This window comes from Chionomys nivalis, chromosome 17 (genome assembly GCF_950005125.1).
Source record: "Chionomys nivalis chromosome 17, mChiNiv1.1, whole genome shotgun sequence".
Taxonomy (NCBI): domain Eukaryota; kingdom Metazoa; phylum Chordata; class Mammalia; order Rodentia; family Cricetidae; genus Chionomys; species Chionomys nivalis.
Window position 1 is genome coordinate 48,812,402 of NC_080102.1, and position 25,649 is coordinate 48,838,050.

The following is a 25,649-nucleotide window of genomic DNA, read 5'->3' on the forward strand; positions in this document are numbered from 1 at the left end:
AAGTCCTCTGCAAGAGCAGTAAATGCTCTTAGGTGCTGAGCCATCTTTATGGGCCAGATCTTCTTGGTGGCTGAAGAGACTGTTTGCTATTCTTTTGTTTGGCTTTGTGCTTTCATAGAGCATTTGTGATTTGGAACAATTTTCTTTGGTTTTTGCTCCCCCTCTGGGTTACCATCATGGAAAAGGAAGTAAAACTTTAGGCAAGGGACTCAAGGTTAAAATCTTGTAGGAATTCCAGCTTTGCTTATTCTCACTTTTCAAATGAGGTATCCCTGGAAAATAGCTAGGTTAATGGACTCTAAGAGGGGTCCTCTGAGTACCGAGTAGGATCTTCCATTCTTCCTTCTTTATCTCCTCAGAAGTAACCATTTCTGGAATTTAAGAATGTGTTTATCATTTCTTCATAATTTCCGCTTACATATGTATATCTCTAACAGCATACATTATCATCATACATCATGTGAGTTGATCAGTTTTATGATTGAACATGACTTTTTATCGAAAATGCAAATAACTACTACTTAACTGACAAAGACTTTATCGCAGTCAGAATAAGATTTATTAAGGAAGCGTTCCTCCTGATTCAGGTATAATATCTGCTCTAATATCAGCCGTGTGTATTCCATCATTTGTCACCCTGTGGGGATGCTGACAGGTGCTCTTATGGGCATTGCCTATCTACATTTCAGGGCTTTGTTGTTCTTCTTCTTGTTGTTCATCTTCATCCGTGAACTGTGTCATTGAATTCCACAGGTTGGGTAGTCCTGATTGTCTGCCAACCTACTTAACAAGTTCTCTCTTCACTATCAATTGTCCACCGGAAATGTGTTTGTCCAAGTCATCACCACCTGTTTTGCTTTGCAGTTTGGCCTTCTTTGCTATGCCTAACAGTATAGTCTCATTTCACCATAGTACCAATAGATTTCCATTTTACTTTTGTATTTGTTTTGTGAATGGATCAGACAGGAAGACTGAGTAGCCAAGTTACAACTCCAAAACTCACCTATAACTCTTTCCAATTTATAGTTTGCTCAGAACTATTTATTCTAAGGTTTAAGCACCTCCATGTTTTCCTCATCATGTCCATATCTTCAGATATTCTTCAGATCCATATCTCTTCTGGTGGGCTCTAGATAGAAACTAACTGAACACACACGTTACATCTGGTTCAGCATCCTGTGTTCTTTCTCTCACAAAAATCTATCATGTTGTTCTCTTAACTTTGAATACCCCGTTCCCTGCACGATATCACTATATATCACCATCTAACTATATGCCATATAAAGGACCTGGATACCCAGGATTTTAACATACATCTTTTTAAAAGAATCTCTTATAAATCAGATATTTTATAATTTTGTCTTATCTTAAGCCACAGCCACAGTGTCCCACATTCTCATACTATCAATATGTCCACAATGTCCCACATTCTCATAATGTTGCTATATCTAGTGTCCCACATACTCATAGTATCCTTCTGTCTATGGTGTCTGTCTCATATTCTCATAGCATTGATATTTTCATGGTGTCCCACATTCTCATATCATTACTATCCACATGATTTTCCATATTCTCATGACATCAAAATGTCCAAGATGTCCCACCCGCCTATAGCATCAATATGTCCATGATGTCACACCATCTCACAGCATCAATATAGTGTCCGGGTCCCAAATTCTTTTACCATCAGCATGCTCAGTGTATCCCACATTCTTACACCATTGTTGCCTGGCGTTCTCATGCTTTCTACGATGTCCTCGTTCCCTTCAGGCCCATGTAATATTCTTCTCCTCTGGAAAAGTCTTTTCCTGCAAGCCCCCTCTTATAAAATAGAAGTTTTCAAAGACAGCAACATTTGAAAGTCCTTCCTGTATCAGAAACTGTGATAAGTGGCATAAAGTGGCCACAATATTTAAATTTCCTAGAGACTCTGTGAAGTTAACAAAAACTTAGAAGAAGCAGTAGAGGCAGTTTCCAAACTTGATCAGTGCAGTCTTAGTGATTGTGCTCTCTGTTGGTTATCTAATCCTACCAAACCATGATAAACACACATCTGCATTCATTGTACATGATGAAAATCATGTTCAAAAAGTGTGAATGCCTTGTTCAGGGTCATACTGTTAACCTGAGAAAGGCCTGATATAAAATGTGTCACTACAATCTGTGTTATTTCCATTATGCCAGTTTCTTTAAGTATCATTCCTAACAATGAGTCATTCCCTAGTGTTTCCATTGATAGGTAGAGATGCTAATATTTCTGCCATTATGCCTGGAATACTGGAATACAGTTAAGGAGGATTTCTATGTGGCTAACAGTTACTTAGCACACAGAATCAGTGCCTGTGTTTTGGAAGTTTCCTCAGCTTTAAATCTGGATGTGCATTAAGGCAATTATACTCTCTTGTTTTCTTGGTCAAGGTATTTGCATGCTTTCTGAACTAACAAGTAACTCTGCAACATTACTATGTGCATGTTTGGTTTTCTAGCATCTAGCACAAACTGTTTTGCCATGTAGAAGTTACACAAATATTTTAAAAAAATCATCAGAGGATGATGGCTAAGAATGCTTTTGTAATATTGATAAAACAGAGAATGTCCTCAATTGCAAGCTGCACACAGTCCTTCTGTGCAGTCTTTGTCCCTTAACTTAAAAATACTGAATTCTTCCCCAAAATTTTCATGATATTATTAATTATTTTTATATTTCTGGGTTATTGAAAATATTTCATACATTGTTCAAAATGACAAGGGTCAAGGAGATTAGTTATATATCTTAACAGTTATCGCAGATTTGACAATCTAATGTATGTCTTTGTTTTTCCCAAATTTGTATTTCTTTTACTGTCCGTTGCAGAATCCATTATGTATTTTGTAGGCATTGTAAGTTCAAAATCTTGGAAAGACATTTGATCTGCAAAGAGATCAAATTTATTTGAAATGACCATCTCTGTTTTCCATCCATCTGGAAAATTGTTTGTTTGTTTCTTCCCCACGAATAGTCAGACTTCTGGAAAAAGTACACTGTGTCCTTCTTACAGCGTTGGGTCTTGCTTTACCTGGGGGTGCTGTAGTTTGTGTGCTGCAATCACTTTTATTCAGGCTCACGTAACCCTTATGACTTCCTTGGGATTTACTGTCTTCATTGTTTCGGCCACATTATTCTCTTTATTTCTGGTTTCTAATTCTAGGCTCATTCTAGTTTAACAGTTTGTCATCCCTCACCCGTTTCTCTTTCCATTTTCACAGAGTTGGAGTACATAATTCACAATCTTCATTTTAGATATGTGTCGTGAATGTTCTTATGGAAAAAGACACAGGTTTTCTTCCCATTCATTGTAGAGAGATGGACCAAACTCATCCTAGCCCCCTGGACATACACTATTGAATCATGTCGTTTGTACTTATTGAATATTGTGTCAATTACTTACAATCTCTATATGATAGTACTCTAATTTCTCATATTCAGTACTTTCCAAACCTGTCAATTTTTTTTACTTATTTATTTATTCAATTTAAAAATTAAAAAGGCTTATTTTTTTTTAAATCTGGATGGGTGTTTATTATAGCTGAATGGGTGTTCTGTGTGTATGTGTGTCTGTTTACTATGTGTTTGCCTGGTCCATTCAGAGGCCAGAAGACAGTACTGGATCCTCCTTACCTATAGTTATAGATGGTATGAACATCAAGGTGTGTTCTAGGAACTGAACCCAAGCTTTCTAGAAGAGCAGTCAGTGCTCTTAACTGCTGAGCCATGTCTCTATCCCCAACTTTTGCTATTTTAAACAAAATACTCTCTCATGAGAAATTGTGTCTTTTAGTAAGTTGATATATTAATTTCAAAAATAATCATGTCCTTTCAATCTTGTATTTGACAGCTAATATCATCAATCAGAGAAAGAAATAAAATATAAGAAAAGAACCACTGTGTAATTTAGTTAACATATGTTAGATTGACAGCAATATATAAATATAAAAGTAGGAACTAACCAGGGCAGAAGAAAATAATATGAATACAGAATTTATTATTACCCAAGTAATTGGGTGATTAGTTTCCCACACTTCCTGGTAGACTGTTCTAGAATAATGGAGATTTGACAGGTGCAGATTTTCATGTCATATACACTTAGAAGAAACATGCATTTTCAACTCGTCTCTCCACTGCATCTGGTGCCATCGGTACCTCTACTGCCTCCAAATGCTGGTACCTGCTGTTGGTTTATTAACTCAAGACTGACATAGTCATGCCCACTCTAAAAGGTGATTGCTCTGCCCAATCTAAAAAGTGGGATGGGAGAACGGTTGTTCCCTCATAGTGGTTCTTTAGTCCCAAGTCAAGAACATTTCACTCTGGCCTTATGAGGAACAAAGTACAATAGCATAGAAATATAAATTGATGTGTGTTTGCGTGCACTCATAAATATGCATATAAAAAGGCTTTGGGAAGATGTGATTTTTTTTTTTAATCTGGATGGGTGTTTATTATATCTGAATGGGTGTTCTATGTGTATGTGTGTCTGTTTACTATGTGTTTGCCTGGTCCATTTAGAGGCCAGAAGAAGGTACTGGATCCTCCTTACCTATCATTACAGATGGTATGAACATCAAGGTGTGTTCTAGGAACTGACTTCAAGAGCATTATGTTCACTCCTTCTGGGTAGAAAATAAGGCAACTAGCTTTAGTCCAGAGGTCTTTGAGTAGATGAGCACTATTTATAGATACACACATTTTCAGATTCACAGGGACTTCCCATCGTCGTACTTCTGCAAATACTATGATGGCATTTTAAAGTGCTAGGACCTGTTTTCCTCTTCGATGAGTATGAGCATAATTAAATAAACGTACGTTTTATTGAACAGCTGGTTTCTTTAAGTCAATGTAAACAATGGTGTATTCTTTGAAACTTAAATTCTTAGAGAAAGATCTCAGAACCACTGACACACCCAAAATAATAGTAATTGTGGTCTAGAATATTTAATATGAAGAACTTCATTATCAATTATAATTTTTAGTGAAAGAAAGCATTTGTTCATTATTGAAATGGCAAGCTAATCATTTTAAGAACAGTGACTGAATGAAACCAGGTAAAAGGCTCCTAATTTTTTTTTGGCTCATGTGATTCTTATGTATTTTTTTTCTAAATTTTCATTTGTCCTTGTTGATGTCTCTGAAATGATAGAGAAGGAAACAGCTCTATGTCTTATACTGATAATGTGAAATACCCAGCTTAATCCTGCAGTTAAATGTGCCTTTTGGAATAAAAGAAAACAGGTTCTGTAGTTTCTGCCCCCAGGAACCCAGCTTCGATACTCTGCAGCTTGCAGATGTCATTTTGGCTCTGGGAATGTCTTCCCTGAGAAGCTGCAGCCGGCATGGAGGTTTCAGCCTATGATTTAGGTTGTAATTTTATTTGTGGAAATAAACCAATCAGGGAGCTGCGATTGTCTTAGGGATGAGGTGATCAATAGCCCATTACTCTGTAGAGCCCCGGCTACAGGAAGTGCATTGAAGACTCCAATGCATGAATTATGCATGCCCTGCTCATTCTTTAGTCCCCAAGCAGAATGACAGGGTTTGTGAAGTCGCCTCGGAGAGTTTCTTGCATGAAGTAACTGCAGTGAAATGCTTAATATTTTCAGGCATAGAAGCAGCATTGACTCCAGCCAGCCGGGTTCGGGGATGTAAATCCACAGCTCGCAGCTGAGAATGCTTTATTTGAAAGTATTGCTATGTAGGGGTCCAGCTTTGCAGTCTTATAACCTGTTCTTCGCAGAAGGTTGGCTGAAGGATGGGAGCGGCTGTGCCTGCCTCTGAGGTCACAGCTTGAGGTCCTTTTAACTTGCCTTCTGCTGCAGAAGAGAGGCAGTGTGTGTCATAACTCTCCCTGAGTCTATTCAAAGGGACAATTTGAAATAGATGTTATACCGAGATCGGCTGATGATTCAACACGTTCGGTGAGTCGAAGATTTTTCTCTAGGTTAGGTAATGGGCTGAGTTGGGATAATGATGGTGCGGTATTGGTGAGAGAGATCCCTGTTCAGCCAGCAGGCAGGAGTGCCAGGGTTCTCAGTGATTATGTTAATTGAGAGAGGGCATTATTTTACATATGTGACCGTATGGATGTGAAGCTCTATGTATTATATTGATAATGTGAGGTATTTTGCATGCAACGGCTTTTCGAGAATGTACAGGAACTTAGATGTGTGTGCCTTGCTTAGAGGAAAGCTGGCAGCCTTGGAGTGAGCTGCTGTATCAGTAAGTGGAAATTGCCTCCTGCTGGAGAAGTTTTGGCAGGGCTGTGGTGCAGCTTCAGCACAGATTATTACCTTGCTGTAGGCATTTCAAATGGTTTAAAAGGGTGATGGTAACCAAAATACTCCTGGAAGTGAAGGAAACCGCAGAATGACTCAGTTATACTCAAAAACTGCCTTAAATTCTTTTTCTTTTTTTCTTTTCCTTTTTCTTTTTTTATTTTTAATTTAATGTAATTTTTAAAGCAGATTTAGGTAAAGTGATCAATTTGGAATAGCATGTCCTTGAGGGAGGACCTCGTCAGAAACAGGACAGTTTGAATTTTTCCTACACTGCCTTTTCTCCTACTGTCAAGAGCATGTTATTCCAAAAGGTCTGGATCAATAGATCACTGTAAAAATTATGTGGAAATTATAGTTTTCCCCTAGTGTTTTAAAAATTAAGTTTATGGGAATTGTAGAACTCTCTGTATATGAGACTAAGAAAATTTTCAAAAAAATTCAACAAACTGAACACATAGTACTGTATGAGTATATTGGTCAGAGCTATTTGTGAATTAAAGCTGGTTACTAAATACTGCAGTTCAAAAGTACAGATAAATTCTTGGCACATAAATTCCTAAGCTTGTTTTAAGGTACAAAGGTAACATCAATAAATATTTAGTGAAGGACTCAAACTGTAAAATTCCCTAAGGATACTTTCCCAAGTACATTTACATTATTAGTAAGCGTATATGCATACAAGCATACTATAACTCTTGATTTAAAATACATACAATATGTGTGAAGTATATTTGTTGAGACTAAATTTTAATAATACGTTTGTTAAATCATCTTTCTGTAACTAACAGTAGAAAAAGCCAACTAGATCATGTTTTAAAACACAATGGGCATCATTTTCCTGGAAAACAAAGAAATCCCTAACAGTGAGAAGAGGCCAGGAAATCCACTTCCCAAGCATTTCCCAGAGTGCAGGAGCTCTGCCAGTCTCCCTCCCTCACCTGGGTTCTGTCTGCAGCATGGTGTGGCACAGGTGCTGTCTGATGGGTTCAGTCTGCCGGGCTAATCTAGTTCAGTTACGGGCAGAAGCTCACAGGTGGAGTTCTCCCCAAGGGAAGGGAAACAGAGGGAGAGGGAAGTACCTGTCCATCGAGGTCTCTTGATGCTGAGTCACAGTGTTCAGTTCTTAAATGCCTTCTGCCTGAATGGCCCTTAAAATTCAAACGAAAATGAAAAAGGAAGAAGGAGGGGGCAGAAATTTAGTGATGCTATTGCCCAAGGGTGTATAGTAAATTCTGAGTGGTGAGATCAATGGAAGTACTATGTGCTGCCTACGGCTGAAGGAACATTAAAATAAATACAGTAGAATACAATATGTTGGTGGTCACAGAAAAGGAAGTTTCTAGGACATGAGAGAGAGATGTGAGGTGATGTGGGTTCAATGCCCACCTATAACAATAGTTAGGACTAATTTCTGTGGATGACCACTTGGGAGAAACCAGCAAATTCATGAGAATTTTTAATCTCAATCTTAAGATAAATGAATTCAGCTGGTGATTTTAGTGGCAACGTAACAATCCTAGTAGGTATGATTGGAAAGGGGAGACCGAAGAACACGATGAAGTACAAACGAGGGGAGGAAATGGAATGAGGGATAGAGTAGCCAATCATAAAATACAAAATTTGAAAAGAAAATTGGTAGAATTAGCATCTCATATATATCCTAATTCTTAAGCATCAGTGTTTCAGAATTCGGAATATGGTTCATTAATGCAAGGCTTGATAGCTCATTTAAAAGTTGTTAGTAATTTAGAGTAAGAAATCAGGTGGCATGAATATCTCAAGGTGATAGATTTGTAAGTTTTACAATACAGAATAAGTATGGTATAGATATGAAATAGACCGTTTGGACTAAGTCTAAGTGGAGTACTGTGTTTTCTCCTGTACCTTCCAACCAGACTCTAAGTGTCTGTAAGGCAAGTAAGAGGTGCTTGTTTCTTACAGTATCTATGGGGATAACAGGTTGGCTTGTCTCCCTCATTCTCCATCTGTTCTTATCAATTAACCATTCCTAGAACAAATGAAAAACATCTTCTAAGTATGATGCAAAGTTGCAAACCTGTGTAAGTAATTCAGCTAAAATTCTGGGCAGTGGTGGTACACGCCTTTAATCCTAGCACTCAGGACACAAAAGCAGGCAGATCTCTGTGAGTTTGAGGCCAGCCTGATCTATATGAGCTAATTCCAGGACAGGCTCCTAAGCTACAAAGAAAACCTGTCTCAAACAAACAAACAACAACACAAAAAGTCAGCTAATGTTGTAGGAGGCCGCTTGTCCATTCCTGGCCACCCAGACTCCCAAAATAATCACTCAGAAACTATATTATTTACAGTAGTGTTTGGCCAATAGCTTAAACATATTTCTGGCTAACTCATATCTTATATTAACCCATTTCTATTATTTTATATTTTACCATGAAACTCATGACCTACTGGCAAGGTAATGGGTGGCAGCTTGTGTCTTTCCCCTCTGGTGACTCCATGGCATCTCCCTGACTCTGCCTTCTTTCTCCCAGCATTCAGTTTAGTTTTCCCCTGCCTAACTCTACTCTTCCCTATCACAAACCAAAACAGATTCTGTATTCATTAACCAATAAAAGCAACACATATACAGAAGTTCCCACACCAAGCTTAGATTGTGAGCATTGTATATCACTTGTGGAAGATTAAAGAATATAACAACCAATATAAGAAAAGGGATGTTGTACCCATTTTTACAACATTAACACATATACAAATTAATTGTACAATAGCTTAGATTAGCATGGTAAGGAAGATCCCCATAGGGAATTTTGTGGACTGTCCTATGATCAATCCTGCTAAAAGCCACAGAGAGTTTTCTATATATGAACTGATAACAAGGATTGAAATGGAGAGACTTCATCTCCTTTGATCTCCCATTGTAAAAATGGTAAAAGTAGCCCCTCCTAAAAAATTTTCCCTCAATACTGTATGAAATATGTTTTATATGTACTCTTTTTTAAAAGATTTACTTTTTATTGTACTTTAATTATGTGTAAATGTGCATATGGCATGTGTGCGTGCTCCAGGAGACCAGAAATAAGCATTGGCTAACCTGGAGCTGGTGTTAGTTATAGATGATTGTGAACCATCTTGAATGCCAGCAACTAAACTTGCTTCCTAGAGAACAGCACCAAGGGTTCTTAACTGTGAAGTCATCTCTCTAGCCCCCAGAAATGCTCTTTGGGATTGACTGAAGTGCATGGTGATGTCTGCCTGAAACTCTCTGAATTTCACACTACATAGACCCAGTCTCACATAAAAAAGATAAACCCTATAAACAAACAGACATAAAAGAGCAGACTGAGGTTTATGTCCTTATAAGACCAGCTTGATGCCTATTTCACCAACTGACCCCCACTCACTTCATTTTTGTAATTTCTTAATACCTTTTCTCTCAACAGGCAACTTTGTGTGATAAGTACTTAATTAGGATCTATTGTGTTCTCTGACTCGGTATATGCAAAAGAAGATGATGGGCTTGAATTTCAATGGAATCAAAAAAATAAAAACAGAGTGTGAAAGTACTATCTTCTATCAGCCAAAATATTTGGCAAAAATCATAGAAAAAAAATGAAGACCTGTATTCCTTGTCTAAGAGTGGATTCTGGTAGTAGAATATTCATTAGAAGTATTGTTGAAAAGGTTCAAAGTGTCTGTTCTTAAGTGAACCCTGAAAGAGAGGGAGGGGATGGTAGACTTGAGAAGAACAATAGGGCCAGCTAGTAAACTTTCCTACCAGAATAATGTGTAAAACCTTGACTTTTTGTATACTTAGCACTCACGGACTTTGATAATCTCACTGAAGACATTTACAGCCAAAGAATCTTCAGACCCACACCACATACTCTTGACATTTGTTTTTAATGGTTGTCAGTCATTTGTTCTCTGGGTTCTGATTATTTTACTCTGCTAACCTGGAAGGGACTGTCCTTAATACAGTGAACAAGCTGCTAGAGTTACTAAACCACTTGAATGTATTTCTCAAGTACTCACCGGCTTTTTATCCTGGCTCGTTCTCTGGGCCAACAATCACTTGCTGCCGTGACCAGGGAGAAAAGCAGAAGATAGCTAGTTTCTGTGTTCTTGAGGCCACTGAAATAAAACTAGCTTATCTTAAGTTCTCCCCCTGATCTCTTTCCTTGGAAGCTATGCATCCCCTCACTCGCTCTGCTTTGTGATCAACATCTGTGTATCTGTGTAAATCTTCCGAGTGCCAGGTGCTCTCTTTCTCTTAGTCTCTGAGAGAATAACAAAAAGACTTTTCAATGACCAACGAGTGTCATCTCATTTACACAAGTTCTACCATTATCAAACCTAAATAATAAAGCCTATCAAAAGCAAATCTGAAAGCATCATCTTTGTGTAATACAAATTGTGTAACTAGAGCAGTATACCTCCAGAACGTTAAGTCTTTACCAAAATGACCTTTAATCAAATTATTGTTTTAAATGTAAAGATAAATCTTGTGCTTCCTATAGGCACAGCCTTAAGGAGTCTCAGTGTTGTAGTCGATAGAGGGCAAATAATGTTGAATAGCAAAGTATAGAATTCTTAATGTTTTCCTATGACCTTATTTCTGGTGTATGTTCATCTACCACGTAAAAACCAACATCCACTTGCTAAGTAAGATGTCAACACTGAAGGAAGATGTATTCCTTGTGCAATGTAAGTATCAAAATCTTGAAACTACAATTATCATATACTAGCATTGTTTACATAATGTCTTTGATATCTAATAGGCAACTCTAGCACATATGCCAATTCAAACAGAATTCTGCAACATTAAAGTTAGAGAGTTGAGTTGGGTTAAACTGCTGTGAAGATTCAGTATTCAAGAAAAGTTGTCTCTATTCACGAAATGCAAAATTCTGGACATGAACCATGTGCAATTAACAGATTGGACCACACAGAAAGTAGGGCTCCAGAGAACACTACCAAAATCATTAGCCCTTATGAAGGACGGTCACTCTATTATTCAGGACATGGTCACCAAGAATGTTGGTTATAGCCAATGACTTTAGGATGTAGAAGAAATCAAACGCTAAGTGTGTGTTTATCTCTAAGAGACGGAGTAGTAAGCTGTTATTGTCATTGTACTAGCTCTTTCAGAAAAGAACGTTTGCTAAGCTTTTGTGTAAAACTTGCCATGGTTTCAGTTCAGAGTAGGTTGCAGAGATGTTCCTTGTGCTAGCAGATGGAAGGACAGCAAGGTAGGTGGCTGGGATGGAAGCTGGAGGCGGAGTTGTGCTGGAAAGAACATGGCAATTTCAACAGATGGGGAATGATATATCAGTTGGCAAAAAAATAAGGTGTGGTGGGGAACAGGAGAAGCTACTGAAGACATGGGTGGGGAGGTAGCAGGAGTGGGCTAAATGGACCATTAAGAAAAGAAATTCATCAGTATGAAGGCAGTGAAGTTCCAGAACAAATAGGTAAAAATCAAATAATACCACTCCAAAATCCCCTCTGCTTGAGCTTGGGAAAATAATATATTTTTAGAATTATTTTTATTATAATCTTGAGAAATACTTTAAATGAACACAGATCTTATAGAGAAGGACTTCTATATGAGTTTTATTGAAAACTTCCAAGATTCTTACCATAGAGAATATTTATTATATAAAATTATCACATATATAAAATGAATTTCATTCCTTAGTTTGTTTTCTGCAGTATGATTTTTGTTGGCCTTCATTATGTAATATAAGGGGCTGATTGGAAAATAATGTTGAAATAACTATCCCCAAGGATGAGAAGTTTGGCTACTTTCAAGAAGAGACCATAAGATAATAGAAAGTGTGAGCACGGCATCATCCCTACAAAATCCCTTGCTCTCTCTACTACAAGTGACCATAGCTATGTGTGCACTAACATAAAGAAAGTGAGTATGTTATTTGTCCTGTTTCTGCCTTCAGTCTCACCTCCCCACATCATCCCCATTATTCTTTTTCCTATTTATTTATTTATTTATTTATTTATTTATTTATTTATTTATTTTTATTATTTTTTAATTAAAATTTCCACCTGCTCCCCGTTTCCCATTTCCCTCCCCCTCCTCCCACATATTGCCTCCTCCCCCCACTTCCCTCCCCCTATCCCCACTCCTCTTCTCCTTCCCCCACTCCATTCCCCCTCCCTCTCGATACTGAAGAGCAGTCCAAATTCCCTGCCCTGCGGGAAGAACAAGGTCCTCCCACTTCTATCTAGGTCCAGGAAGGTGAGCATCCAAACAGGCTAAGCTTCCACAAAGCCAGTTCATGTATTAGGATCGAAACCTAGTGCCATTGTCCTTGGCTTCTCATCAGCCTTCATTGTCTGCCATGTTCAGGGAGTCCAGTTTCAACCCATGCTTATTCAGTCCCAGTCCAGTTGGCCTTGGTGGGCTCCCAATAGATCAGTTCCACTGTCACAGTGGGTGGGTGCACCCCTCGTGGTCCTGATTTCCTTGCTCATGTTCTCCCTCCTTCTGCTCCTCATTTGGACCTTAAGAGCTCAGACCGTTGCTCCAAATTGGGACTCTGTCTCTGTCTCGATCCATCGCCAGATGAAGGTTCTAAGGTGATATGCAAGATATTCATCAGTATAGGATAGGGTCATTTCAGGTTCCCTCTCCTCAGTTGCCCAAGGTACCAGCTGGGGACATCTCCCTGGACACCTGCGAGCCCCTCTAGAGTCAAGTCTCTTGCCAACCCTAAGATGACTCCCTTAGTTAGGATATATACTTCGCTGCTCCCGTATCCACCCTTCCTATATCCCAACCATCCCATTCCCCCAAGCTCCTCCCATCCTCCCCTTCTCACGTTTCTCACCCTAAAGTACTTTGACAGATAAGTAACACAACCAAGCTTTTTTTATTGACAGCTGTCACTAAAGATTAATATAAAAATACCACCTTCAGTAATATTTGTAGAAGAGGCTTGGCTTAACACAGCCATTATAACTGACCTATAAATACCTGCATGGATTCTAAGTGGAAAAGATGCTCCCATTGTCCATCTCCATGAATCCAGCATGGACATTCTTTCATATAAAAGCTGGAGCAAATGTCTTAAGCTAAGAAATCCTTTATGGAAAATCACACAGGTGCCTGGCATAATGACAGACCTTGAGGTAAAATAATGAGCTTAATTAATTAGATGTGTCTGGCCCATTCACATTAATGCATTATTGATTCTCCTAAAATATGTATTACTGTTAAGAATATCTTTTTAAATGTCTGTTTCTTTGGAGGCTTTTGGAGACCTTTTTTTTTTTTTCAACTTCCTAACACCCAGGTCAAGTGTTGCTAACCAAGGAAGTCTAGTAACTAGGAAAATCCCCTAATGAGGGCAGTCTACTAAGCAAGGAAATCCATCTACAATGGGAAACATAAGAGTCATCACTTCTGCCTTGTTTGTCATTGAGTGCCCATTGCCTCGTGTAGCACCTATGGGCATGACAGGTGCTCAATAAATACACATGGGACAATAGATCCTATCAACTCTTCCTGTTGCAGTGAATTCTCAGATATTTATTTAACTCACACTGCCAATTCACTAGACTTTAAGTGGTCTATTATGTTGTCAAATGTATGATGAATCTTGTAATAGTGGAATTTTTTAAAAGGATTTATTTATCTATTATGTATACAGTGTTCTATCTCTCTGTATGCTTGCAGGCCAGAACAGGGTACCAGATCTCATTACAGATGGCTGTGAGTGAGCCACCATGTGGTTGCTGGGAATTGAACTCAGGAACTCTGGAAGAGCAGTGGAATGTTTTTCAGTGACAAACATCTTATCTCAAATAGCGTCCAAACAATGTATTGGAAGGATGTAGTGTCACATGGCTGAGAGTTATATAAGCACAGGTGGAGAAACAGCTGGGATATAGCTAGAGTCCACCTGAAAGTGTGACTGCACCACTGGCCAGTTTCCCTGAGGATGCGCTTCAGCCTCTCTGGAGACCACCTCTCGTGGTGCTTCAACATCCTCAAACCTTTTCCCACCAGTAATCAGTGTTTACAAAGTTATTTTCTAAAGGGAAATTGATTTTGTAAATGTTCTAGCTTTGGTCACTGGAATGAATACAGACGTGGTTGATATATCAATTTGAAAATTTTAATGTAAAAACATTGACCTTAAAACCTAAAACGATATTCTGTTCATCCAGATTACTGTAGGTATGTTAAAAGAGAAATTATGGCTCGTATATTATTTAATGAACATTAGAGATTGTAATGGCTAATCTTGGTTATCAACTTGACTACATCTGTAATTAACTAATCTACAATCAGAGGAGTGTGCCTGTGGGGGAGTTTCTTGATTGGATCATATGAGGTGGGTAGACTAGCCCTAAATCTGAGCCTCATATTTTCATGGCAGCCCAAATAAAGGGATATAGAAGAAGGCATTGGTTTTTGACTTCTTGCTTTCATTTTCAGTGTCAAGCTCATTCATCTACCCAGTTGATGGTACGTTTTTTTTTTGGAATTTGAACACAGATGAAGATAAATTGAGACATCCAGCCTTGTTGACGGAACAGCTACCAAATTCTTGGCCTTTCTTTTGAAAGCCAACCATAGTTGTACTAACCAGACTATAGCCTAGGCCACTCTAATATAAATTATCCTTTGATGCACACACACACACACACACACACACACACACACATGCACACACACATACACACACAAACACACATGCTTGATTTTACTCTCTCTCTCTCTCTCTCTCACACACACACACACATATATATATATGTTTGCTTATATATACGTGTGTGTGTGTATGAGTTCTGTTCCTTTAAAGAACTATGGCTAACACAAGAATAAGAGTTAAAAGATATTACTATTAGTCACCATGTTTTCAGGTCATATTAGAACAACATCATTCTCCTGCTTCTGAATTTCTTACATTTATGCATTGCCTGTGTGCTTTCAAATGTGGCTAAGTATTTTCTATTATCATGCTGGTCCTAAAGTCTTCTTCACTCATACAATGGACTAATAATAGTTAAATCAACACCGATTAAGGGAGTAGAAATAATATTGGTACCTATGATACTGAATATGATCCTTATTGTGTCCTCATTCTTAAAGGACAAATTGTAAGATACAAAATGATCACAAGTAAACAGACCACAAGATACACAAAGATTTAGATCAAAACTGGGTCTGATTTGGTCCAGGTTTGAAAGGCCTGAGACTGTATTTTGTGATGAAGTCTGGGATTGGCATTCAGGAGACCAAAGTAAAAGGATCCTGCATTTGAAAACAATCCGAGTTTCTTAGAGACTTTAGACCTGCTTGGGCCACATAGATAGACTACCAAAAAAAAAAAAAAGAATAAAAAGGAAATACTTTTAACATTTATTGAAAAATTCAATACATGAAGAATATCTGAGAAGAGTGGAGCTAAACAGGACTAATAAACATTTTGAGAAAAGTATTTTTTTTCTCTGTGCCAGCATGCTCAAGCTAACAGAAAAAAGCATGGCTTGAAATTTGCCTAGATATATTTGGATGAGACCTTTATAGGAGAGCATCCATGCCAAATAATGTTATTTTTAATTAAGCCATCTTTTAACTATTTTGTTGGGATAAAGTTCTTTGGCATAATAATTGTTTTGAAATTTCCAAATTAAAGAAAGCCTTTCTAATCTTCTTCTTGTAATTTTTGTTATGTTCTATACTTCTGTAATGTCTAGCTCTCATATGTAAATAATATAAATATTATTAGGAAAAATCCCCATTTACTTTCAGTTGGACTGAAATGGCTGATTCTTGCAATGATAAAAAGCTATTCCTGATTCTTCCAAAGTCAAACAACGAAGACTCCACCACTCTAGTCTTCAGTGCAGATGAAATGATTTGGCATTTCTGATGTTTGGCCTCCTTGTTTAATGACCAAACATCTAGGCATTTGTACTGAAACAAATAGAAGCATAAGATTATAAATATTTAAAAATACAATAATAAAAATTCCAGGGTCTCACAATATAGTCCTGCCTAGGCTGGACTCACTACTTAGGCAGGCCGGCCTCATATTCACAGAGATTCTCCTGCTTCTGCTTCTGATATAGTTGGATTAAAGGCATGTTCCACCATGTCCAGTCTTTAATTCAGTTTTGAGACATCAGTGAAGGAAAATCATTCCTCCAAGAGAGACCCCTGAAGACTACTTAGATCTCAACTTCAGACAGGTAATATTGGGAGAATCAGAGCTGAACATTGACTGGGGTGTGAGGGTCTACTGAGATATCTCATTTTGTTTATTTTAACTTTGGGGTTCTCAGTGCCATGCTTTGGATATGAATACCATTTGGCATTTTGAAGTTTGAAATATTGTTTGTCTAGGACTGAATGAACTCGGTGCTGGCAGCTTTTCCACGTCCCATTGTTTGGAACAGAGACAATATAACTTTTAGGTTCTAGGTCATGAAATGGGAACATTGCTGCTGGCATTCTGTTGGATCTGTACTTAATAGGCAGTGTTTAGCATAGATGAGTGAGCCTAATAGTGATGGAAATTGGGATCCATCTATGGACAGGTTGCTCCAATTCTGTCATACACACTTTTGTCTTTCCTATACTGTTCTTTGGGTTACTCAGCTGGCTCAATGAAGGACACTTTTCTTACTCTTTGATTCCTGAGGAAAGAGAGTCAGAGATGTCTATTTCGTAGGTATCAGAAGGTTGGCCCACTGTGCTATTTCTTCTTGGTCTGCTCAACCAGGGACTCTTCACAGTCCATGCCATGACAGTAACTCCCAAGTCTTCCTTTCAAATAAAAATTTTTGATATTTTTATTATCAAAAGGCATTGATGAGAATATTAAAAACCTCATGTACAGTCTTTCTAGTAGTCTCAACCACAAATGACACATTTCTCCCATTAAAAATTAATCAAAATATGACATCATATTTCCATCCCTTCCTCCAGCCCCTCCTATGCCATCCTGAAATTCCCATGACTTCTTTTTCATTAATTATCAGTGATATCTACTATGTGTTTGAATAAAAACATAAGTACAGCATGCTTAGACGAAGAGCTATTGGAAATGCCTGATGAGAGACAGAAGAACATTATAACTGGTTATCCAATGCCAAGCATCAGTCCTGAACACAAATGCATATATTTCCTTCAATTTAATAATTTCAATACTAAAACACCTCTAAAATGACTCTCACATTCTTAACAAGATCAGAAATTACATTGATAGGACAAAGAGTGTCTCAAAACTGAAGAAACACAAACTTTTTATAGTCCCTCTTGTTGCCCAGGAACTTATTGCATGCTTCAATTCCTTTATCCCTACCTTTGAGGTAAAAAAAAAAAAAAAAAAAAAAAACCCACTTCTCTGCTTTTGTAGAGAAGCCTTATATAGAACTCTCTCGTTGTTTCTACTTTTACAATTCCCAAAGCACTGATAATCTTTCATTAATTTTCATACCCTTATAAATCTATTTTTAAGTCACTTGGTTTCCTGCAGGAAGATATTTTCATTGTAGTTTTCTTTCCAAAAAAAAAAAAATCAAGATTAGCCTATTAAATTTTCAGTGTCTCACTGACTACATTGCAGTTTTCCATAATGACTTATCAGAGTACATTTTCTCCACTGTGTTGACATACACATCACTTGTCTTCAACTTAGTTATATTCTCTAACAACTTACAATTATTACTTTCTACATGGGGTGCGAAACATATAAGATATTGAGTTTTAGAAATTTAGAAATTTAGAATCTAAATTTTCTTCACCTGAACTTAAATATTTTGCTACTTGGGCAGTCATGAATTGGCCAGTACAATCAAGGGATAAAAAAAATTAAATTTCAGCAGCAATTGACCCTAGAACTGAGAGGGAAATTAGAAATAGACTTCTAAAGGATTTTGTTCTAAGAATTATGAAGCTTCAGAACTCAAATTTAGGTTTGAATAATGGCTTTATTTGTGAAACCAGAATGTTGAACAGGAAACTGAAGATAGTTTCTTGCTGAATGGAACTAGCCAAGGTACCAAATGTTCCTTGAAGACTCAGTTAAGAATTCAAGATAAGGTGTAGGTGACCTGTGATGTGGAAACCAGTTCAACAATGAAACAGGCATCCCATGAGTTCAAAACCTTGCTCTGGTCTCATTTCATTTACTCTACATTTATTTACTGAAAATCCACTAGGTGTGAGGCTTCGTGCTGGAGCTAAAGTCCAATAAAATAGCTAAAGGCTAATAAAATAATACAGCTTTCTCCATTTTTTTTTCAATACAATGAGGGTGTACTTCGAAAGTTAGGCAAGCAAATAGGTAATGACCATAAAGAACTTTTGTTTGGTGACAGCAAGGGTTACCACTTCTTTTCAGCCTTCTACACTACCCCTCCCATCTCTTATATGGCAGGAGTATCTCCTAATACCAGCAGTAAGAGCTAGCAGTGGTGTGGACTGGGGACTTACTAGCCTTTCCCCCAAACATCAGTACATGACTGTGACAAGTTACACCACAGCACAACTCCAGGGAAGGAATTGGTGGGTTTGCCTCGGGTTTCGTAAGTTTTAGTACATCTCAGCTGCAAGCCTGTGGCACAGTGTGATAGGGTCGAGGAACTAGCATCAAGATGGCTAGGAGTCAGAGAGAGTACCTGTACATCAGGCTTTCTCCTTTCGCTCTTTCTTTTCTGTCCCACAGTTGACCATGGTGGGTGGTCCCTCTGTCCTTCAGCAATCCTCTTAAAGATGCATCTAGCAGAGGAATTTATTGATTGTGTACTTCTCAACCTAACCGAGTTGACAGATGAGCTGTCAACCTCCAAAAAAAATTCTAAAATTATACTTCCTCTCACATACTTAAGAACTGACATAAATATTCATCATAGATTTAAAATGGTTGCAAAAATGTATTTTTCAACATATTGTACATTTTGACATTTTAAAATAAATCTGTTGTCTGACTTAAATATACCAGTTAGAGTATGAGTAATGATTTGATACTTCTTTTTAATTCATTTAAAATATTAGAAATCGCTCTTGCAGAACTTCATAAATTCTACAAAATTTCCTTTTTAATTTTCTTTTGTTGCATGAACTTTGTACTGTCTGTTTCTTAAAAATTTACTTTATTGTCCCATTGTGTTCTCTGATTAACAAATTCCTAGCATTTAAATTTTTAATAGTCATACATCTTATGAGATAGTTTTCCAATAAAAATTTTGTTAATATACAACTGAGTAAAACTATACGACCTCATTCCAAGTCCTGGAAAATGGTTAGTGACGAAGGAAGAATAACTTCATAGGCGCTGCATTGCTTATGTGGTTTTGGGACTTAGGAAACTGTAATTATTTCCTCTGTCTTTTAAAGAACCTTAGTCATTGCCAAAGTGAGGTATGGTTTGTTGTTTATTCTGTTTTGAGTTTTCATTTTTAGTTTATTAACTAGTTCAGGTGGTAAAGAGTCAAATGTAGCATTTATTTGAACTCCTGATGATATGGAAAAATCATATTCACCTCGATAACTTTCTAATTGATTAGGTTGAGTGAAAAGCAAAAATGCCCTGTCATACGCTAAATAACTTCTTAGATGCTCATTTATTTCTTCAATAGCAGTAGCAACCTTTCTCACCATTGTATCAACTGTCTTTCTGTTTGGTGCCTCTGGAGTCTCCACACTCTGTCATTTTACTTGAGATTACAGAGTGTCTCTTGGCTATTTGAGATTCCTCTGTTGAGAATTCTCTTTTTAGGTCTGTACCCCATTTTTAAAATTGGATTATTTGATATATTGATGTCTAGTTTCTTGAGTTCTTTGTATATTTTGGAGAACAGCCCTCTGTCAGATGTGGGGTTGGTGAAGATGTTTTTCCATTCTATAGGCTGCTGTTTTGTCTTTTTGACCATGTGCTTTGCCTTACAGAAGCTTCTCAATTTCAGGAGGTCCAGTTTATTAATTGTTCCTCAGTGGTTGTGCTACTGGTGTTATATTTAGGAGTTGGTCTCCTGTGCCAATGCTTCAAGGTTACTTCCCACATTCTCTTCTATGAGATTTCGTGTAGTTGAATTTGTGTTGAAGTCTTTGTTCTGTATGGACTTGAGTTTTGTGCATTGGTATTGATATGGATCTATTTGCATTCATCTACATGTCAACATTCAGTTAATGCCAGCACCATTTTTTGAAGATGCATTCTTTATTATATTGTATAATTTTAACTTCTTTGTCAAATTGAAGGAAGGACAGAGAGGGAGACCAAGGAAAGATAAAGTTTGATAGAGGGTGCCATTATGGGGTTAGTGAGAAACTTGGCACTAGGAAATTTTCCAGAACTCCGCAAGGATGACACTAGTTAAGACCTTAAACAGTAGTAGAGAAGGAGACTAAACTGGCCTTCCCCAGAATAAGACTGATGACTACCTTAATTGTCATCACAGAATCTTCATCCAGTAACTGATGAAAACACACACAGAGATATACAGCTAAGCACTGGGCTGAGTTCCTAGATTGCAGTCAAAGAGAGGGAGGAACAATAATTTGAGCAATGGGATTAAGACCATGATGGCAAAATCCACCAAGACAGCTGACCCAAGCTAGTGGGAGCTACTGACTCCAGACTGACAGCTGGGGAACCAGCATGGATCAAACTAGGCCCTCTGAATGTGGTTGACAGTTCTGTGACTTGGGCAGTCTGTGTGGCCACAGGCAGTGGGACCAGTATTTACCCCTAGTGCATTAACTGGCTTTTTGGAGTCCATTCCCTACGGAGGGAAACCTTGCTCAGCCTAGATACAGGGGGGGAGGGTCTTGGTCATGCTTCAGCGTGATGTGACAAACTTTTTTGACTCCCCATGGGAGGCCTTACCCTCTTTCAGGTGCTGCAAATGGGAGATGGGGTGGGAGTAAAGAGGGGGGAGTAGGAGAAGGGCAGGGAGGGAGAACTGGTATGTAAAATGAAAAAAATAACAAATAAAAAATTAGAAACTAAAAAAATTACAGATCACCCATGTTCATGGATCAGGAGTATTAATATTTAGGAAAATGATCATCATACTAAAAACAATCGACAGATTCAATGCAACTCCATCAAAGTCGTAACAATTCTTCACAGAAATTGAAAAAAAAATCCTTATGGATACAGAAATATTCCAGGATAGCTAAACTAATTCTTATCAATAAAAGAACTGCTCAAGGTAAAAGCCATCCTGTATATCAAGCTGTATTTTAGATCCTCTTAAGATCTGCTATTCAAATCTCAAGATACCCATAAGACATGGTAGTGTTAGATATTTCATGATCCTGATGAATAACCACAGATCATCGGGCTCCAGTATAATGTATCACATTATGATCAGAAGTGACTGCATTAGAAAAAAATTAGCAGCAGAGCATTCTTTGGTTTGTAATATGACAGTGTTTTGGCTATTATTGTTAAGTTAGTATTCTTACGGACTTACAGAACAATTATAGTTTGTCCCTGGCACACTTGTGAGCCATATCTATAAGCTGGGTATCACCAGATCTCTGGGAATGACTATGAGAAATGAAGCACAGGTCTGGGTTTAATGGGCATCCATATGGCTGAGAATTAAACTAACAACCTGGAATGTCCACGGGACAGTAACTATAAAATCTATAGAGGGTGATTTGGGGACACTCAAAATAAAAGCACCCCTGTCTCAGCATCTCTCTCTCTCTCCCATTCAATTCTGCTGATACATATCTTACACTATTCTTCAGCCTCCTGGACCCTTTCTTGTTCCTGAGATGCTTTTGGATGCCCCTATCTGTTGCTGGGCTTTGCTTCTTGGATGCTCCCTTGGTGACTCTGCATGCCATAGCAGCTTGCACTTCTGTTTTCTTTATCAAAATCCATCTTCCATCATTTCTAGATTTTGATCACTTCATCTTCAGATTGTAAATGCCATATGGTGAGAGGCCAACTACATTTTTTTAAAGTAATAACTGGAAGTACCAGATGGTTTAAAAAGTTGTCAAATGAATAAAACAGCATCCACTTTAGTTTGTTGTGGAGTTAAAGGTTGCCTACTATTTAGAGATTTTCATTCTACACTCCCTTTATTAATTCTAGGCTTCTTTAAAAACTGATGAAGCTGAATTCATAGAAAATTTGACAAATAATAATTTATGGCAATTGTAAATAAAGTGCTACAATGAGGAATGATTTGGTGTTTAAAAACAAATAATATAATTACTTAAGTCGTTATAAGACTTAAAGGACTTTCGAATATATATTCAGTTGTTGGAAAAAATAGTGTGATGGGATACTAAATCCATGGCTGAATTCTCTAGCAAAATGTTTATTATTAGTTTTGTTCCTCAACAGGAACCAAAGTCTATCTACAAAAATGTAGTGAGTGTGCATCTTTCTCTCTCTCTCTCTCTCTCTCTCTCTCTCTCTCTCTCTCTCTCTCTCTCTGTGTGTGTGTGTATGTAGACTCTGAGACAGGAAGTGCCATTGTGCTGTATTGAAAAATCTGTGATAGTTTTCCCTTTTATGTTGCTGTCATGGTTTACAAACTAAACACAAATCAACGTTAACAACCATCAATTATTATGTCCCCGAGTGAATGTACTGGGGTGGTAATTATTTGGACTTGTGAGTGTAAATAATATACTTTTGAATACAATTATTTTTTTCAAAAAATGTACATGTTCTCTGGAATTATTAAAGGAAATGAAGCAAAAGTAAGAGCATAACATTAGTGAATTGTGGAAAGAAGCAACTAGGTAGGGTTGTAACAAAGGTATTTTGCTGCAGGGACAGTGGCATTCATTGGAACTGTGTGTGGTTGTAACAAAGACACTGATGTTGTACTGTAGGTTCGGTGTCTTCCACTGGAGCTACGTGTGGCTGTATTAAAGACATTCTATGGTAGGAACAATGTTGTTTCTTGGAACTGTGAGGTATAACAAAGGCAGGGCCAGTATTGGAGCTCTGCATGGTTGTAACAAGTCATTTTAATATAGGGTCGGTACTGCTCATTAAACTATGTCTAATTGTAACAAAGGTAAGGTATTGCAATGTAGAGTTAACACCATTCATTGGAACTGTGCATGGTTATATCAAAGGCACCCTATATAGAGTCTGTACTGTTCACTGGAACTGTGTGTGGCTGTAACGGTGGCATTGTATTGTCAGAAGAGTGCAATTCATTGGAATTGTATGTGGTTGTAACAACAGGCTTGTACTGAAGGGTCAGTGCAGTTCACTGAAACTGTGGTTGTACTGAAGGCATTCTACTGTAGGAGCAGCGCTGTTCATTTGAACTGTGTGTGGTTGCAGCAAAAAATTTCTACTGTAAAGACAGAGCCATGTTTTTGTAGTCCAGGTGTCTTTGTCAATTCTTACATTAAAACATAAGGTAGTATTTGTATTAATTCAATTTTAAATCTAAAACCATATAATTCTAAACAAAATTTTCAGTTTATTTTCTTTATGTAAGGCTACTATGGACATGAAAATAAGAATGAGTTTACTGCATGCTCTAAGCATTTTGTAGTTGTTCTTCCTACCTCCCCTCAGCAAACAGACAAGTGTGATATTGCTATGATTCTTTCTAACAGAAGCATGACTTTATGTTGAGAGGAAAAGATTGCTACCTGAACTATAAAGTCCTAGGATGTTAGTATGGGGTTTAAACCACTGCATGTTGTTAATCCAATAAACATATATTCTTATAGAACATGAAATTAAAATAATGTACATTTATGATGGAAATACTTAGCTAAAGTTAATTCTAAAATGTACTATAAAATAAAAAACTGAAGATTTTTCACATGAATTTAAAAGGTTATTGTTAATATTTATTCCTGGTAATTTCAGTGATTCATTTGAATTATATATTAAAAGTATTAGTACTTTCAATATATAATGCATGATGCATGATATGATGTCTAAGTGGAATTCATGTCCCAAAGAATAATTATCATCTTATATTGGACTCTTTAATTTGAACTTTTGGATTATGCTTATAATTAAAATACATATATCTTAAAACATGATACAAATGACTCTAGTTTTATTGTTAAATTTTTTCATATGAAAACTTAAAATTATTATTTTCTTCCTATAGGTACTCATATTAAAATTTTGTTTATATTAAAAATATTTTTAATTCTACAAATCACTTTGACCTTGATCGGCTCAAAAGCCTTTGGATTTTTTTATGGCATCTAGAATTTTGCTTTAAGAATGCAAATTTTAAATACACCAACATTTCTTAAAGAACACATCTCTAAATGAAACAAACCGTTTTGAATTCCCTTACTAGCTTTATTCTTGATAAATTTTATCTCAGTTTGTCACCTGTTAAAAGACAAACTGTGTGTTTCCCCAGTAGTGCCCAAAGGCCTAGGATATTTAGACTCTCAAAATCATCAAAGATCAACCTGGCAAAGTGATGTCCAAGTTCATTGTTTCATGCTATTGATGGTTAAATACTTAAAGAAACGGGGCTGGAGAGATGACTCAGAGGTTAAGAGCACTGGCCGCTCTTCCAGAGGTCCTGAGTTCAATTCCCAGCAACCACATGGTGGCTCACAGCCATCTATAATGAGATCTGGTACACTCTTCTGGTCAGCAAGCATACGGACAGACAGAACACTGTATATATAATTAATAAGTAAATCTTTTTAAAAAAAGATGTACACAATCATGGGAAGATTGCGTAAGAAAGAGTGATCTTTATTAAGAGATAGTAATGTGAAAAATTAACACAGAGTGAGAAATCAAGAAAAAAAATAAGAAAAAAAATTCCCAAGAGATGAAATATCCCTGAGCGTCTCTGTCTATGGCAGAAATTATACAAAGAATGAGATAATTGCTTCATGATTGGCTTCTCCTATGGGCCAATAGGATGAGCCAATGAAGGGAACGTGTGCTATACACATGCTCACCCACTGCCCAGCATAACAAGAGTGCATTTCCCTATTCGTCCTGATTTGTTCATCTCTGACTCTAGCTTTGCTGATTATTTCCTTGACTGTCAGTTAGTTTTTATGCCTATGTCTAGCACTGTGATCCTCCAGCTATCCAGGTCTCTCAAGTTCTGGTAAGGATACAAAGTTCTCTTTGTTCTCACAGCTACCAAGAAGTAGTTGCAGTTGCTTTCAGTGAACTTCTCTATTGGATAATGAGGGGTCTCTTTGCTAAGGTAAATCGAGTCAGAAACCATCCATATTAAGGTGTAAGTCATTGTAATTAGCTGCATTAGAAGCAAGAATATGCCAAGAACTAGTATGTAGTCCCCAATAAGCACTCAGCCAGCCCACCAGCACCAGCCTTATTTCTCAGAGCCTTTGTGTCCGTCAGGTATGCTTGGCTAACACTCAC

General features: G+C 37.4%; 1 protein-coding gene across 5 annotated transcripts in view; it reads left to right on the forward strand.

Moving 5' to 3' along the window:
• Cntn1 (contactin 1) overlaps window positions 1–25,649 on the forward strand; it is a 266,999-nt gene that overhangs the window by 93,485 nt on the left and 147,865 nt on the right. The window contains exon 1 of one of the 5 annotated variants that reach the window (XM_057791547.1): window positions 5,527–5,952. The exons of the other annotated variants lie outside the window; for them this stretch is intronic. The gene's annotated coding sequence lies outside the window, so the exon portion shown is untranslated. Of the gene's footprint in view, window positions 1–5,526; window positions 5,953–25,649 lie in introns of those variants that run through there. 5 annotated transcript variants of the gene reach the window in all.